The 17,885-nt window shown below is 35.0% G+C and overlaps 1 protein-coding gene across 6 annotated transcripts in view; it reads left to right on the top strand.

The window, feature by feature from the left end:
- FER (FER tyrosine kinase) overlaps positions 1 to 17,885 on the top strand; it is a 466,540-nt gene that overhangs the window by 290,429 nt on the left and 158,226 nt on the right. The gene's annotated exons all lie outside the window — the stretch shown is intronic.

Here is a 17,885-nt window from a genome sequence, read left to right as displayed (position 1 = left end):
AAAAGCTGTTTATAAAAATAGTCTACTTGGTTTGACTTTATAACAATGGTAGTACTATCTTACATTTTGTTCATTGTATATTATTTTCCAGGTACAATACCACACATCCTCTTGTTTGGCTGTATATAAAATTCCATAGTGTTTTTAAATCCTTTATGAACTATGAACTATCTTTCATAAGCAAACCAAAGAAAAAATAATCTTTTGAGGAATTTGTCCTGTATTTCTTTTTGGTCACTTTGACCACCTTCAGGTCTTATGGTTAACCATTTTTGCCAACAAGCAAGGATAACCTCTGACTGATAGATATCAGTCTGATAGATATTTTTAAGTTTCTTTCACTGTATATCCTCTTTTGGTAGAAAATATAATTAGAGGTAAAATTTGATTTTGGTAAAAATATATACAGTGTTTAGTAATTCACGAAGATTTGTTTTAACAAGTATTTGGTCATTTAAAAAGAAGTTTAAAGGAACATGAAAAATATTCCTAACTAGAAATATACAGTAAATAAACCTGATATTATAGATTGCCAATTAAATATTGCTCACATAAATCTTCTATTAAGGATAGTTGTTCTCATTTTTATCACATTGGTTTGCTTGCTATTGCAATATAGTTCTTAATAATACTATATACCTGCAGGATTTAAGATCATCATTATCATCTTCATCCTCATCAAGGTAGCACTGTTAGGTACATTATATGTTTGCATGGCTTAAGCTATTTATGATCCGTCCCTTAAAGTAGCTTTCAATATATTTATGAAATATGATAGATTACAGTCCAAAATTTTAAAAATAATTGAATAACTATAGTTTTAACTAAATGATACTATATACATATAAATACTCAGATTAGTGCAAATGAAGTCCCCAGTTAATAAGGGATGTCACTGAGAAGCTTAGATTTGAAAGGTAATTTTGGTCTTAGCATGGATGACAAATGCCAAATAGTAGCTACAAATTGAACAAAAGAAGATAGCTTTGCAGAAGAGGCAGGGAAGTGTGTACCTGACACTAATAACCTGTACTGATAATTTTTAAAGGAATGAGAATAATGAACTACATTAGAAAACTGAAAATGTAATGAAAGAAAATTAAAAATGAATATTTCCCACTCAGTAATCTAACCCTTTCCAAAGCTAATTATTATCTAATTGTGTGTGTTTTTATGTGTGTGAGTATGTGTGTTTCAAGGAAAATACTTAATGCAGATACCCGATTTTTATGCACGTCCTTTAAATTTAATTATAGAGACATACTCTAATACTTTTCAGATCTTTCTTCTTATTAATATAACTTAGAGTTTCATTGTTTCATATTCATCCATATGGTTCTATCTTTTCTTTGTAATAGTTTCAGAGCATTCCATTTTACGGATTTGTGTAATTTTAATCAGTCTTCTACTTACGGATACTTTGGTTGTTTCTGTTTACGTATATATGTTTTCTTTTGTTTTTTACAAACTATGCTGAATTAATATCTTTGGAGTAATAACATAAGAAGCATTTTGAACTGTATAGGGTAAATTTTTAGCAATGGGATTGTTGGGTGCAAGTTAATATGCATTTTGACTTATAGTAAATGTATTAGCTTTCTTTTGCTGTGTAACAGATGATCACAACCCGACAGCTTTAGTCAATATCCATTTATTACCTCAGAGTTCTACAGATTACAAGCATAAGCAATCTTTTTTTTTTTTTAATTTTATTTCTTTATTTGACAGAGAGAGATCACAAGTAGATAGAGAGGCAGGCAGAGAGAGTGAGAGAGAAGCAGGCTCCCTGCCGAGCAGAGAGCCCGATGCGGGACTCGATCCCAGGACCCCGAGATCATGACCCGAGCCGAAGGCAGCGGCTTAAACCACTGAGCCACCCAGGCACCCCAAGCATAAGCAATCTTGATTGCGTTATCTGCTCAGGATATCACAAAGCCCAAAATCAGGATTTCAGGCTAAGTTCTTCTCTGGAGTCACTGGAGGAATTCACTACCAACCTCCTATAGGTTGGTAGCAGAATTCTGTTCCATGCAGCTGAGAAATGGTCTAAGGTTCTCTCTTTTTGCTTGCTGTCAGCTGAAGGCATTTCCCACCTCACCTATATTCCTTTTCCCATGGTCTCTCCATCTTCAGACCCAGCATGTCACATCTTTCAAGTGTTCTAATTTTAACTTCCTCTTCTATTACCAGCTAGAGAATATTCTTTTTTTGAAAGATCTCATGTGATTTGATTAAGCTCCCAGGGTCAGTCTCCCATCTTTAGGTCACCTGTGCCATATAACAACATAATTAGGGAGGTGATACCTAATCATGTTCACATGTTCCAGGGCTTAAGGTAGATCACTGTTGGGAGGCCATATTCAAATTCTGCCTTAGCACAATAGATTTTGCTAAATTTTTTCAGGCATTAGTTGCAGCATAGAATCTGAAACCACTTTGACAAACTTTTCATATTCTAATATGCTAACTCCATTCGTTGAACTTGCAGTTTTTTAAAAGATTATTTTTCTTGAGAGAGAGAGAGAGAGTGTGTGTGTGTGTGTGTGTGTGTAGATAAGCAGGGGGAGAGGGAGCAGGGATCTTGATGTGGGGCTCTATCCCTGGACCCTGGAATCATGACCTGAGTTGAGGACAGATGCTTAACTGACTGAGTCACCCATCATCCCATGAACTTGCAATTGAATATATCTTTTATCTATGTATGATTTTGTAGCATTGTGCTTCATCATTTGGGATATATCAGGTGACCAGGTTATGTAGGTCCTCAAATAGTGACATAAATCATTATACAACATCAAAAGATGACATTTCTTAATGTCATCAGTAGTCTTATAGACAAGTAATGAGAAGCTATCAAGTTTATGATGACAAATACATGTTTTCCAAAATTTTAATTTTCACTTGGAAGCTTAGATTTTTATCACTGACAACAAAAACTTTCAGGGTTTGTTTTTTTTTTCCCCTTGAATTTTTTCAACAATAAAAAGGAACGAACTATTGATATACTTTACAAAATGGATGAATCTCAAAATTAGGCTAAATGAAAGAAACCAGATGAGAAAAAAAGAAGAGTGAACAGACAGCACATCAGTGGTTGCTTGCTTCATTATTTGAGAAAATGGCTATTTTCTCAAATTAGAAATTAGAAAATATCTAATTTTAATTTTTTTTGAGAGTGAGAGAATGTGTGCATGCACAAGTTGGGGGTTGGGAGGGGGGGCAGAGGAAGAGGGAGAGAGAGAGAATCTTAAATCTTAAGCAGGCTCCAGGATCAGCGTGGAGCCCAACGCTCAATCTCACAACCCTGAGATCATGACCTGAGCAGAAGTCAAGAGTCGGATATTTAACTGACTGAGCCACCCAGGAGCCCCTTAAATATCTAATTTTTAATCAGCGTAATTTGTCATTTATTCTTTTTGAAAAACACTTTGATATAATAACATTTTATATATGATATTTTATTATCTCTGTATTAACTTATGTATACCCTTCTCTACTCCTGTCCCATTCAACCACTGATGTGCCTTCTGTTCACTCTATGTGAGTTTGTATTTCTAGAATTCAATATAAATGGAATCATATAGTCTATATATTTTTTTCTGGTCTGGTTTCTTTGATTTAGCATAATTTTGAGATTCATCCATTTTGTAATATGTATCAATAGTTCATTCCTTTTTATTGCTGAGTAGAGTTACCTTAAAGGAATATACCAGTTTATCTATTCAGTTATTAATAGACTTTTGAGTTGCTTCTTGTGGGCAACTACAAATGAAGCTGCTGAGAATATCCATGTACATTCTGTATGATTCCAAACAGATGGCATTCTAGAAAAGGGAAAACATTAGAGGCAGTTAAAATTTCATGGGTTGCCAGGGGTTATGGAGGAGGTAGGGCTGAACAGGCAGAACACAGGGGAGTTTTAAGATACTCAAATTACCACATATAATAGTGAATACATGCCATTCATTTTTGTCCCGGTTCAGAGAATATACAAACCAAGAGTGGATCATAATGTAAACTGTGGACCTCAGAGGGCACTGATGTGTCAGTATCGGTTCATCAGTTGGAACAGATGTGGTTGTCTTTGAAAGTGTAAGGATCTTTGTCTTCCTTACTTCTGCATTCACTTAGCTCCTTCCTCTCTCCTATCCAACATTCTGTGACACACATGCATGGTCACTGAAAGGCCAGAGAGGGTAGTGGTGGAGCTGTTGAGTTCTGGCAGGTATTAGTGAGAGTGTGAAAAAACAAACCCCTCGTACATTGCTGCTGGAATGTAAAATAACAGCCACTTTGGCTATTTCTCAGAAAGTTTCTCAAAAAGTTACACATAAATTTTCCATGTAAACTGTTTTGATCCTAGGTATTTATCCAAGAGAATTGAAAATATTTGTCAGTAGAACTGTATGCAGGTGTTCATAGCAGCATTATTTATAATAGCTGAAAAGTAGAAATAACCTAAATGTCCATTAACTGATAAACAGATTCACAATGTAGTATATCCCAACAAAAGATACTATTAGGCAATATGGAGAAATGAGGTAACACACAGTGCCATATACAGGAGCCTCTAAAACCCTATGCTAATTGAAACAAGTCCAATGCGGAAGACTGCATGTTGTTATGATTCCACTTCTATGAAATGCCCAGAAAGACATCTATAAGTAAAGGGGATTTATGGTTTTTTCGGGCTGGGGGGTCTCATGGGATTGACTATACACTTGGTTCTTAAACAACCTGGGTTTGTACTATGTGTGTCCATTTATTATGCAGATTTTTAATAGTATGTAAACATATTTTTCTTATGATCTTAAGTTTTTTCTCTAGCTTTACTGTAAAACTACAGCATATGATACATATAACACGTAAAATATCTTAATCAACCAATTGTTATTATTAAGGCTTCTGCTCAATAGTAGGCTGTTAGCAGTTTTTGGGAAATCCGTAGTGGATTTTCCAGTGGGATGCTTCTAAGCCCTGTTATTTAAAGGCCAGCTGTTTACTGGTATGAGAGATTTTTTTTGACTTGATGAAAATGTCTCCGCTGGATTGTGGTGACAGTGCACACTTGTAAAATTGTCAAAACTCATTGAGTTGTACATTAAGTTTGACAAATTTTATTTACAAAAACTGAAAATCAGTATGGCTTTTTAAAAAATAAAAAAAGCCCAAGAGCCAGGCAGTGTTGTGTGACCTTGCTCAACCAACGTAACTCTTCTGTGCCTTAGTTTTCTTGCTGGTTAAGTAAAATTAATAGGATTGTTGTAAGGTGTAATGTACTGTGACTTTATGTAAAAACATATGTACGTGTTCTATATCTCTATATATTGTGTAGCACTTCACACATGACCACTTTGTGTTCTCGTCATCATAAATTTTATTATTTTCCAGTTGGCTAAAAGAAAAAGGTGATTGATTAAAATCTCTGCTGTAATCTAGCCAAAACTGACCCAAACTCTGAACCTGCCCTTGCTCCTGCCCATAACTCTACTCCTAACCCTAGATGTTCTAGCCAGGAATGGTTGAGAACAAATTGAGAAATATAACGTAAGTTTTCAGTTCTTCTCTTTCCACCATCATGTATGACTGTTCTATTGATATGTTTTATATTTAGCCTTCAAGAATCTTTCCTTATTATGTAAAACTCAAGTGGTTAGATTAGATAACCTCTGAATTTTAGCACTAACCTGTATTATTTTAGTTGTTAGGAAAATGTTTCTTAAGTTTGAAATCTCAGTTCTCAGACTACTTCAAGACAGTATCTTTCCGTTTTTTCCTCTCTTTATGAAAGGTGTGATGAGGAAATAACTAGCTAGTTTTCATTTATATAAAAATAGTATAATATACAATTTTTTACACTTACACAATATTTTATAGTTGTCAAAGCACTTTAATATTAGTTCATTTATTCTATCGGGCTGTATTGTTATCTTCATTTACAAATAAGCTAAATTAAGTTCAGGGAGCTGAAAGTGGCTTGTCAGCATGAATTAAATAGCAAGTAAGAAAATAGTGCTCTATTTTGTTATGTCATTCAATTTATAAGTGGGTCAAAATATGTAATCCTTACATGAATTGAAAATACAAATGAAAATTCAAGCTAACCGTCTATGCAAGGTCTCCTATGGGCAAATACATTAATCCCTGTTCCATAATTTCTCAACCTTGTGCACAGATAAGTAAATAGCTTATTGCAGTAAACAGGAAAATTTTTGTTTGAGTTACTTTTTTCTCTGCTGGGAATCAAGCTGTGGAGGGAAGATTTAGAAAACTGGTAGGTTAAAAGCAAGATTTAATAAATGCTTAGTGTCTAATGTGCATGCCCTTTCAAAACTGTATTATGCAGAGACTTAATATGCTCCTGTTCTCGTCAGATAACTGAGCCCTTTGAAATCATAAATCCGAAATATACTTGAACCAGAGTAGTGTTGAAAGAGATTAGAAGCATTTGAGGATTCAAGTTTAGAGTGAATACTCCAAGATGATCCTGTCTTCATTCGAATCATCTCTTGAATTACAAATACTTTATTTACTCGCTTGCTCATAGCTTGCTGGTTAAGTAAAATCAAACAAAAGGCAATTCTAAATGGCACTAGGAAAAAACTAAAAACAAAAACAAAAAGCTCTAATATGCTAAAAAATAAATCCTCTCCATTTTATTTTTACAAACGTTTATTACTTAGAAATTGAAATGAGGGGCTCCTGGGTTCCTCAGTCAGTTAAGTGCCTGACTCTTGATTTCGGCTCAGGTCATGATCTCAGGGTCATGAGATCCAGCCCTATATAGGGCTCTGTGCTCAGCAAGGAGTCTGCTTAGGATTCTCTTCCTCACCCTCTGCCACTCCCACTCACACACTCTCTTTCTCTCTAAAAATAAATAAATCTTTTTTAAAAATAGAAGGAAATTATGAGAGAAAGTTTTTAAGTGGCAAGCATAACTTAATATTTATGGTCCAAGCAGCTATCATTTATTTTCATATATGTGGTTAAATTAGGCTGCCACCAATTCCTGGCTAAAGAGAAGATGAAGCACCTTAATCTCTAAATGTAACAATGTTTCTGCAGATACTGAGTACAGGAGATTAATTTTAGTAAGCCCTAAAAAATGTCAGTCTCTACCTCCTTTTACTAGAGACTTGTAATTGCCCCCTTCTTTCTGATCTGGATATTCTTTCTGAATTCAGAACTTTCTGGAATCAAATAATAAATTATCTGGTGCATGCCTTAGCTCACACAGATCCTGCACTTTAGCAGTCTTCAAATTTATCTTCATTTTAAAATGACTTATGGATTTGAAACTTTCAGAATTATTAAAGTTTTTTTTTTTAACCAGGTTTTAGATAACATCAAAATATATCTCCCCTCTATAACATGTTTTTTAAAAAAAATGAGTTCATAAGGGTGCCTAGGTGGCTCAATCAGGTAAGTGTCTGCCTTCGGCTCAGGTCATGATCTCAGGATCCTGGGATAAGATTCTGCTTCTCTCTCTGCACAACCCCCTCCCTGCCCCTGCCCATGCTCATGCACTTTCTGTCTCTCTCTGAAATAAATAAATAAAATCTTTTTAAAAAATTGAGCTCCTATAGTTTATATGGTCTAGAGATTTTTGATGTAGAAATCACAACATGATTTTTTTGGTCTCCTAAATATTTTTAACCTCTCAGTTGAAATATTTTCTTCATCAAAATTTCTTTTCTTTTAATTTAGTTGTGGGATTGAAACTCTTGGTTTTAGTTCAGGTTGTGGTCTCAAGGTTTGCACTCAGCACAGGGTCTGCTCCAGATTCTTTCTCCCTCTCCCTCCCCCTGTTCACATGTGTGCTCTCTTTCTCTCTCCCTTTCTCTCTCTAAAAAAAAAATAAATGGAGGGGTGCCTGGGTGTCTGAGTTGGTTAAACGTCCACTCTGGTCATGATCTTAGGGTCCTGGGATGGAACGTAGAGCACTGAGCATCTGGCTCCCTGCTCAGTGGGGAGTCTGCTTCTCCCCCTCCCTCTGCTTCTCCCCCATCCCTACTTATGTTCTCTCTCTCTCTCAAATAAATAAAATCTTTAAAAATAAATAAAATAAATAGATGAAATCTTTAAAACAATCACTTCAGTTGATAATTTCTATGGGTAATTTCACTAATGGTTGCTGGGATGTTAAATCTTTTAGAAAATAAATTTTTACCTGTCTGACTCATAATGACATTTTATATAAGTGATTTTGATGTTTTTTTTTTTTAATTTTTATTTATTTGAGAGAGAGAGTGTGTGCATATGAGTGGGGGTAAGCAGAGGGAGAGAGAATCCTCAAGCAGACTCCCCATGGAGCATGGAACCCCACACACGGGCTCTATCTCACCACCCTGGAGATCATGACCCCAAATGAAACTGAGTCCATTGTTTACCCAACTGAGTCACCTAGGTGCCCTTTCTGTATGTGATTTTAACAGACCAATTTCAGGTACATGAAATCACAGCTTTGGAAGGTTTTTATGGTAGTCACTGGAAAATGAGAGTTCCTGCTTTCTTGGGAAGGAACAAAGATTCTGGATACTTGACTAGCAGTTTTTTCTTTCACTCATCATAAATGTAGCAAGGGTAAATTGTGCCCAGAAATGATTAAGGGATATGGTTCCTGACATCCACTAGAGGAGAGCCTTCAAAGTCTGAGTTGGTACTTTGCCTTTCATGCATCTGACACATGGCCAGTATGACTTCACAGCAGTTTTGAACTGAAGGGAAAAGACAACATAGTAATTCTCAAATTAATATTTTTTTAACTAAAAATTGTAAGATGCCAACTCAGCTGAATTTTTTTGTTAATAAAAAATTAACCTAACTTTTATTTAATATAAAATGTTAATATAAATTAGAAGAATCTAATTTTGTGGATTTATATTTTGAGTTGTTAACAAAGTACTCTTTTAAAATAACTTTAGTATGTGTCTGAGTGGAATAATTAGTGCTTTGTAAATTTTAGTTTTGGAGAATGAGTAACTTTTAAATGTTAACTGATGTTTCTAAACTTAGGCATTTATTTCTAATTCAAGCCTATTACATTAATGAAAAACAAAATAAATACTCTCTGTTGCCATTTTATATTATAGATAATAGTTTGGTATAATTTAAAACACTGCCAAAACAGTTTGAAAAGATAACATCTTTAAATTGATATTTCTTTCCCAGCCAAATGATAGGTTGGTTTGCCCCTGTGTTTCATTTGCTGCCCAATATCCCAAAGCAAATACAGATGGAATAATTTAAACTGGCCATTTCTTCAGACGCTAAAAGCAGTAGCATCCTTTGAAATTAGTTACTTTATTTACACATGACGTAAATTGATAACCACGCAGACAGTATTGGCATTTTCCTATTGTTTTTCAAGTATATCACTTTCTTCCAATAGTGGATATTCTTTCCCTCAGGAGATGCCAAGACAAAGAATACAAGAAAATAAACCTAAAATAAAATAACTGTTGACTACTACTATATCACCTTTTGGCTTGAGTGAAAAGAAGTGTACAGAGATTTTCCTTTTCATCAGTGAAATGAGCAAAAGGATGCCATATTATAACAACAAGTTTTCATGTTTCATTTGAGCCATAGCTGCATTGTGTATCTCTGAGCAATATTACTCAGATGTTTTTTTATCTTGTAAGCATCTGATGGCACCAGTACCTATAAGTACCTTTTGCAAAGAGGCATAGTGCCTGGTGAGCAAGACAAAGCATGTTCTGAAATATATTCTTGTCTTAGATTGGGTTTTTAAAGTGACTGTATGGTAATAGAAGTTCCTTTGTGATGGAAAGGGAAGTGTAGGAGTAATGAGTACATATGCCTCCTTCCACATGAATAAACTGTTCTTGAAGGTACTGATAGCATTAACTTTTTTGTTGTTGTTTATCAGTTTTAAGTTTTTGTTACTATGCATGGCAATGTATTAAGATTTATTAAGATTCACAGGTAAATTTCAAAGTAATATGCTAAGTAAGAAAATTTGGAGCCCCTGGGTAAGTCATTCAGTTAAGAGTCTGCCTTCCACTCAGGTCAGGATCCCAACATCTTAGTATTGTGCTATGTTGGGCTCCCTGCCCCACGGTAAGTCTGCTCCTCCCTCTCCCTCCTGCTAATGCTCTTTTCTCTCTCTTAAATAAATCAATAAAATTTTTAAAAATTGCTTTAATGTCAAAAGCCTACTTATATTTGATGCAAATGTTAGAAGTACAATTAGGACTAATAAAACTGGAGAATTAAACTGAAATAAAAATGAAAATTTACATATAATGTCTCATCTTTACAAATAAATAGGTTTTCCCCTATAACTTATCTAAGGAATATGAATCTGAAAGCTATTAGTAGATTTTTTCCCATTGTTGGGGTTATAAGAAAAACAGTTATTAGAACAATGAAGAGCACAAACTATTTTTCCAAGGTTAAAAGACAACTGAAAACTGGTTGAATCAAAGTTCCTAAAAAATACTTATTTTATTTACAGTGAAAGTTTGAGGTTTTTTCTACTTTCAGTAGAACTATTGTAATATTTAGACTATTGTAATATGCTGTAAATATTTAGACTATTGTATGGAGAAAGCAAACAAATGCATCTTGTCAGCATTAGCCAAAAATACTGCAATGCTATCTCCTTACTGTAGTGTGTAAATTTTATCCCTTTCTAGTTCTAAGTTATTCTTTGTGTTCAGAAACGATAGCCAGACAAACACTGGACTCTTCTTAAATTGGTGGAAAAAATGAAAATATTATGCATTAACGTTTGAGATGTATCATTCTGTTCATAGCCACTCATTTATATCTAGGCTTTGTTAGGTTATTCACTCATGCTCAGCCAGCGATTACTGCATGCCTAGTACGTATGCTAGGTACTGGCTGTTCATCCGTGAAGAAAACAGATTAGAAGACTCCACGAAAAGCCCAATCCCCTTCTCATGAAGCTTACATTTTAGTGAGGGAAGAAATATGTTGGATAAATAAGTAAAATATGTATTGTGTTGAGTGGCATGAAACAAATGAAGCTTAAAGGGAAGAGGACAGCAATTTTGGGGAGGGGTGGTTGAAGGAGAAGCTGAAGTCATAGAGAAAGTGTCCAGGGAAGGTTCGGTAAGGGCAGAGCATTTGAGTCAAAGCTGATGAAAGGGGGAGGGCAGTCTCCATAGACATCTGGAGATTGGGCATTCCAGACTTGAGAGCTATAGGAAGAGCAGTGGGGATGAAATAGGGGTAGGGGAGAATAGTAACAGATGAGGTTCGAGAAATAATGGGGTTCAAATCCTGCAAAGCCTTATGGATCTCAGTAATGACTATTTCAAATTCAGCAGTCCTCTTGTCCTCACTACTTTGAACTGCACTTGCTGAGTTCTTGCTGCCTTTATCAACTTTCAGGGTAACTGATGTAAAGAGAGCTTCGTGTTTATGACAAATTTCTTGGAAAATACTGAGTATCTTTGAGGTTCTCTGGACCACATGTCTTTGGTTGTGTCAAGTGAATGGGAATGCATGTAGTTTTGCCTTCTCTTTTTGTCCCTTCATAAATTTGAATAAACTTTGAGGATGAAATCAGTCTTCTTGCTAAATGCTCATTTTATGTCCAGCCAAATTAATTACTTTTGAAAATCCATTATGCATTTTTCTTTTCTCATTTCTTCACTGGTTTTCTGGTCATATTTAATATCTCTCTTCTCATTTAGGTATCCTTTTTTCCCTTACTAGGTTTTCAGATGCTATGTAACATAAAACATCTTCACAAATTCATCTTGAGAGATTGCACTTTATATTAAACATTGTATAGCCTCTTGTCATTGAAAATATGAACATAATATTTGAAACTGTCATAACAAGGTTTTATGTATGTGGAACTTTCTTGTTCTGTATTTGCCTTCATTTGTCCTTCCCTTAAAACTGAAGTAGATTGTCACTGGTACCTATTTATGGGCATGAATTTCAATACCAAGAAGAATATGATTCAGTACCTGACACAGCTGGGCCTGAGATGGCGTGTCTGATAAATATACCTAGAAAATATAACTTTTGCTAGAAAGAAGTTTGCCTAAGTTCTTCTGTGTCAAACTTGAGAAAACAGTATTACATTTGACAATATCTGCATTCAAGATGACAGGTTTTCTGTAGCAAACAAGGATTAAAGAAATGACTTCATGTAGCATCTTTAATAATTTTGTATCTCAAGGGATTGCATATATTAAATATTGTCAGGTTAGCACCTGGGTTTTAAGATTTTAGGTTATTTTGCTTTGATTTTCCTTTTTCCTTCTCTTACGCATCAGTTTGTCTTTGGTAGTATTGGGAACATTTTCCAGTCTTTGATAAAGACTTCCAAAAAAAGCTATCTTCTAAAAGTGATATTTACTACCAGCAAGTAGTTGGAGCTCTATATATTTTTTATCTTTGCTATTAAAATTAAGAAACCCTTCTTATAGCTACCATCTCTCATGTGTTGAATAGAATGAAAGGCTTTGATACCTGGCTGTAGTTTTTAACATCTTTCAATGTGCATTTTAAATATAAAGAATAGGTAATCATGTATGCAATTTATAAATATTGGGTCATAGAGATTACTTACTTTTAAGAGTTTATATTCAGTTCTTTAAAAATTGGAATTTCTAAGCTAGTGAGGCAGTAATTTGAGTAGATTAATTCTTGCAAAAATATTCTAAACTAGTCATTTTTGACAAAAAAAAAAAAATAGCCCCCCCCCCCCGACTATCTTTACTGGAAACATGTATCATCCTGGATTAAGTGACTTTGAAACTAAGAAGTATATCTCTCATTCTTCGAGGTTTGTCATTCTTCATAAACCATTTATTGTGAGCTTTGGACTAACTACTTTATTTGATAAACACTTATTGAGCACCAACTATGATCCAATGCCATAAACATTGGTGAAAAATACATCAGTGATCTCTTCCTTCACTGAATTCAGTGCCGGGAGAGACATACATTTAAAAATAATTGCAGGGGCGCCTGGGTGGCTCAGTGGGTTAAAGCCTCTGCCTTCGGCTCAGGTCATGATCCCAGGGTCCTGGGATCGAGCTCCACATCGGGCTCTCTGCTCCGCGGGGAGCCTGCTTCCTCCTCTCTGCCTGCCTCTCTGTCTAGTTGTGATTTCTCTCTGTCAAATAAAAAAAAAAAAAAAAAAAAAGGGAAATGGTCCTTTCTTAAAAAAAAATAATAATTGCAAATAAACTTATTATTGCAGACTTTGCTATAGGAAAATATTTGCTCTCAGTTGGTAATACGTGGCACCTAAATTATTTTAGAGACCTGAGGAAGAATGACATCTGTGTTAAAACCTAAAAGGTAAAAATAATCTCCCTCTGCAAATGGCTGGGGAAAAGCACAGAACAGCAAGTGCAAAAGGTGTCGGTGGGAATGGCTTTTGTGTTTGAAAACAGGAGGGAGGGTAGTGTGACTGAGGCATGGTGAGACTGGAGATAAGGCTGGAAAGCTAAGAAGGAGAGGATGATGAAGGGCCCTCATCGGTCAGGGTAAGCAGCTTTCAGTTTAATTCCTGATGCAGTTGTGTTGGTGGTGGTGGAATAACTTTGTTACTTTCAAAAAGTACATAGGAAACACAGTGAAAAGCCTTTTTTCTGTCCCTGCATATGTTTATGCTCCGCTTGATGATTGTTTTTCTAGTCATCTGCTAGCACAGAGAGTGCTTTAGGAAAAATTTTTGTACATTATGTTTACTCATGTGGAGATAAATTTTAGGTAAATTCTGCTGTTTGACTATCTAAATAGGTATGTTATAAAACTCATGAATATTTCCCAAACTTCATGTCCCTGGATCTATTTCCCAACTTCATGTCCCTGCCCCCAGGCAGCGTCCAGTCTGAACTTAAGAGATTTCTCTAGAAAGGCTATTCACTCCTTGGGAAGCCTGTGCTTCCCAGAAGGCTTCAACAGTATTTTATATAAAAGCAGGCCCATATAAGAGGTGATTCTATAAATGGCCAACTAAACCCCATACTCTACTCCTAATAATAGAGATTTAAGTCTTTATGAATAAGACTATCAGAAAATATCCTTATCTCTATATAGCATCACTTTTTACCAAATTAACATCATCCTAGTGTGCTTGATTATAGAGTCAGGCTTTCTTTAGAGGACTGTTTAAGAAAGCTTAGTGGGAAAAATACCCCCAAAGTGTTGGAGACTTCTCAGTGATCAGTTATCACAGCTGATATGTAACAGCTGTCCTCTTGTTAGTCATTATAACATTACAGTAAAAGAAATGCTCAGTGGGATTCAAAGTGCACTCTCACTCTCATTTGGAAGCTGGGGTACTTCAGAGTGACTTTTGTCCATGTAAATATGATCGCTGTGGTTTTGGAGCCATCTGTAAATTTATATTTCTACTCATTACTTTTGGCTGTGTGACTTTAGGAAAGCTACTGAATCTCTGTAAGCCTCAACATCTTCACTTATAAAATGAAGGTGAGAATAATGTTTCCAAAATTAAATGAAATAAGTAATAAATGGGGGCACAGTTCCCAACACTTTCTAAATTCTTAGCAAATACTATCTGCTACTAAATTCATGTGAGCTGAGACTAACATTAAGTGTAGTTTGCATTTTCAGTTCAGTGAGCTATCAGATTCTTATAGTGCCTAGATACGTCAAAGTAAACATATCCAACCTTTGAAAACTGTTAGTGTTTCAAAGCATTAGTAGTTACTTGTTTAGGCTGAGATTGTTCAGTGCAAATGTTAATTAACTAATTAAAAATTAATCTGAGTCATTCATTTCTTTTTTCTTCCTACTAGAGCATTACCAAACAATTACATTTTAACACAAGAGTGCTATTAATGTGTCAGTCAGTAAATTTTTCCTTCATATTTTTGAATATTAAAATTTTACATTTGCAGAAAATAAATATGCAAACACAGTAGAATGTCAGATAGCAGCTTTCGGTGGACCAGACATTTTATCTGAAGTTAACCATAAATATGCAAGGAAATATGATTGAGATGCAATTAAAAAAAACGTATTTGTAATAGGAAAGAGTTTGGAAAGTAGTTCAAGCCAAATCACAGTTGAAACTCTGAAATTTATCACAGGAGATAGACAGTCAAAGTTAGAAGACAAGTGGATACTGAGTAGGTGGTTTGGAGAACAAGTGCTCTTCAGAGAGCTTAAAACCTGTCAGAGATGGAGAGGAATGAATAAAATACCAATTTCTGAGATGTGTTGGGATGTATGGAAAACCAGAGTATATAAGACAAGGTTACAGGTGGAAATAATTTGGCTGAACTGTTTACACCCCCTGAGTGTACTGAAGATAGATTTATGAAGAGTTTAATTTTAACAGTTGAGGTGGGAAATGATTAAGCTCTGAAGAGTAGTTTTCTAGTCCAAGTTAGGATGGTTTTTGGCAATATTCCAGGGAAGATGACAAGGTTTTTGCCAAAAGGAAAGATGTTGATGTCAAGCATCTTTCAAAATATCCTTGTATTTCCAAGATAACGTTGAGGTACATGTGTCATCCATTTCAACAAGATGAGCCGTACGGGTTTTTGTACTTGAATAATACCTAAGTTGCTAAGGACATAAACACTGTTAAGTGTGGTAGATGGAAGATTTGATCTGTTTCACTTCATTTTTTTAGACAGCTGCAATTTTCATTGTAGAATGGACATTGACGTTGTTTTATATAATCCAAAGGCAGGTATAAACTTAGATTGTTGAACAATTCCTGGAATATGCTGCTCCAGCTTCTAACAGTAGTTCAGCATAAATAAACCTTGGGATTTATGTGTTCTCCTGTTGAGTGTAAACTGAACTCACTGACCTAAAACTCTTCTGCAGATACAGTATGTTATAGATTATGAGATGTAAAATGGGGGCAAATTTTAATTTAATGTGCTAAATATTCAGATATTAACATAGAACTTAATGTCATAGAACTTCATTAACACAGAACTTCAAAACACACGATGATGCTCTGGAAGTATAAACAGACAAGATTAATGAGTTGATGCCTTGTCCTTAGTATACTTTCCCTCTGTCTTTCTTTGTCTGTCTGTCTGTCTGTCTCTCTTTCCGTATATATAGATGGATATATATCAAATTGAATTTTTATCTGAACCATATATTTCTAATTTAACTAAAATCATTTTTAAAGCATCACAATGCCATGTTCTAACTTTTTCTGTGTCTCCTCTGTGTAGTCCCCTTGACAAATCATTCAGTCTATCTCTCATTTCTCATCATCTCTCACCTCTCTTACCTTGGTCTTTCTTAAAGCAAAGGCAATTTCAAAAGTCCTCATTAGTTAAGACTTAGGAAAAATTTAATGTTGGAAAATATAGCTGTTCCATTAGCACTGTTGCTTGCCATTTTTCTGTTTTTATGGAGGCCTAGTATATTATATTATACTTGGCTGTAAAACTGATCTATAAATTATAGCCAAAAATATAATAAAAGTACCTAACTTTTTAATATTACCTTCTAGACAATTCCTTGACTAAAAATAGCTTGAAACTGGCGTTTGCTTAGCATTTTTAACATGTGGCTGGCTATTCACCACCTAGAAACATCTAAACTAATCATGATTGGAAACTAATCATGGTTGGAACTTACTATAAATATAATTTGTAATAAGGAAGAATATTACCTTTTCCAGTTTAAAATATTGCTTTCCTTGTTACAAAATAGTTACCTGAGATTCTTCATATCTTAGTGGCATATTATCTATAGGCATAATACTGTTTGTAAGCATTTTTATTTTATAATGTATTTTCAGAAAAGAATCATAGAAAAACAATTTGGGAGCTATTTCAGCAAGATATACCCTCTTTGATATTAGCTTTCAGTTTTTAATCAGTATGTGATTTTCCAAAGATGAGGTCTTTTTAATTGGAACCTTTATAGCACCTAGGTAAGTTCTTACATTAATTATGTGTAGCGTTATTTTCCTTTGTGGTTGTTTTGGGTTTTGGGGGGGTAAGGACTTAAATCCCCACATAAGCCACATTGCGTATCAGGAAGAAGATAGCTAAGAAAAGAGGCAGAGAGCAGAGCTGACAACAGAGATCAATCAAATTTCAGAAACTAGACACCCTTCTATCAAGTAACAGAATAGTGACAATCTATTATATGTTAAGTGCAACATTAGTTATATATCACATTAGACTGAACAGTTTTGTTAGCGTGCTCTAATAAAGTAACTTGTGTTATCTTATTATTTTCTCTTACACTCATAGCATTAGATTTTTTGTGGTAATTTTAGTGGTCATCTGAATGGCTGCCTTGTGTCTACCTGCAAGTCATTGGTACATACCCTTTTCATAACCCTCTGCTGCAACATTGTTCTCAAACTGCAAGTCTGGGGGAAGTTCAGTATAATAGCAGTAACAATATTAGTAACCACAAGAAAAATATATATTTTTTGAGTTTGGTGTTCTTTGTGTCCAGCACTGTGCGAAATTCCGAATCCTTACCAGAATCCTCTTTGGTGGTTATTACTTGGCCACATTATGCATGCTGAGCCTGGGGCCGAGGGAAGTTAGTGCTTTGCCAGGGCAGTGAGCTAGAGCCACTACAGGTCTTCCCACTCCACAAGTTGCTTATAACTTGTGTGCCTCTGAGTGGGACAAGCCAGCTGTCTTTGCCTTCTTTCTTTTCCTTTCAGTTTTGTCAAGATATAATTGAAATGCAGCACTTTGTAAGTTTAAGGTGTTTGGCATAATATTTTGCCTTACATATATTGTGAAATGATTACCACTGTAAATTGTTCAGCATCCATTACCTCATGTAGATATAATAAAAAGAGAAAGCAAAACAAGTAAATCTTTTCCCCATTTTATGCGAACTCCTAGAGTTTACTCTTACAACAACTTTAACATTTATCACATAGCAGTGTTATC

The sequence above is a fragment of the Meles meles genome, chromosome 3, assembly GCF_922984935.1.
Source record: "Meles meles chromosome 3, mMelMel3.1 paternal haplotype, whole genome shotgun sequence".
Lineage (NCBI taxonomy): Eukaryota > Metazoa > Chordata > Mammalia > Carnivora > Mustelidae > Meles > Meles meles.
This window is presented reverse-complemented; position numbering and strand designations above follow the sequence as displayed.